General features: G+C 55.8%; 1 long non-coding RNA gene across 1 annotated transcript; it reads left to right on the forward strand.

The window, feature by feature from the left end:
* The first annotated feature begins 85 nt into the window (after nucleotides 1-85).
* LOC105527991 lies at nucleotides 86-914 on the forward strand. The gene is made up of 2 exons (XR_001004301.1): nucleotides 86-246; nucleotides 657-914. It is a non-coding gene; the product is annotated as an uncharacterized LOC105527991 (long non-coding RNA).
* Nucleotides 915-1,134: the final 220 nt, after the last annotated feature.

Here is a 1,134-nt window from a genome sequence, read left to right on the forward strand (position 1 = left end):
GGGAGGGGCGGGGGAGGGGCAACGGATAAGGCGCCGCGCGCACGCAGCGCCTTCACGTGACTTCCTCCCTCCTCCCCCACTCGCTTCTCTGCGCCTCTCTCCGCCCCGCCTCCCTCCTAGGTGAAAGAAGATGATTTCCCCCCCATCTTGACCACCCCCCAGCTTTCGCCGCCAAACACGGACTCCGCCGGCTCTCCTCGGCCCGGTACCAGTTGTTGGATCCAAGAGAATTCCGGAACCCAAACGGTCCATTACCGCGGCTCTGGGGTGGGCGAGGGGTGAGGGGGCCGGGTTTCCGAGAAGGGGGAGGGGGGAAGGCGAAGGCCACCTAGGAGAGTCACATGACTACTGTTTCCGCCGGCGCTCACGGAGAGCTCGCGGTAATTCTGTTTCTCCGCCCTTTTTTCCCCGCGGCCTGTCGGGAAGAAGGTCCCCGTGCCAGGACTACCGGGAGGTCGGCCGGAGGGCCGCGCGCATGCGCCCCGCGCCTGCTTTCAAACTCAGGCTAAGAAGGGCCTGGAGCTATTTTCAGAACCTGTTAGGGTGGGCAGCTACGGCCCAGGAAGTTACCTAGCAGCGTTTCTGTCAGTTGGAAAATCTCTTCGTTACCTAGTTAGTCCTAGAAACAAAATGTTTACATATTCCTTGCTTGTTAGGCTCGCTCAAAGCACTTTTTTGGCAGTGAAACCTCAAGTAACCCGGAGCCCTCGGCGTGTCCACGGCTAGAATCAGAGCCTAAGGCGTGTGAGCTCGGCCATCCCACGCCTGTCTTCTCGCTTACCCGCAAGCCTAACACACCGGGGCTCCCAGTTAATGAAGTGTAGGGCTGTCCCCACCGCTTCTCACTTCCTTGTTTTCATCTTTTCGTTTTTATTAAGCTACCTAACGCAATAAACATATTACCTTGTTGGTAACCCTTTTGTAAAGTCATTCTGAAAGTGCTGTTTGACTCCGTTGCTTGGGTAATAAGCACGCCTGGGTGATTCTTGCCCCCTACTGGCTGCGCATCCTACAAGCCTTGTGCTGAAAGCAAACCAAGTAGCTGAAACAGTTGGAGGTTACAGTGTGAACTCTTCTACAGACAGTATTCGGGGAATGAAAGGAAAAAGTAGGCACAGAAAGAATAGGAAACTT

Source organism: Mandrillus leucophaeus, unplaced genomic scaffold (assembly GCF_000951045.1).
Source record: "Mandrillus leucophaeus isolate KB7577 unplaced genomic scaffold, Mleu.le_1.0 Scaffold7, whole genome shotgun sequence".
NCBI lineage: Eukaryota > Metazoa > Chordata > Mammalia > Primates > Cercopithecidae > Mandrillus > Mandrillus leucophaeus.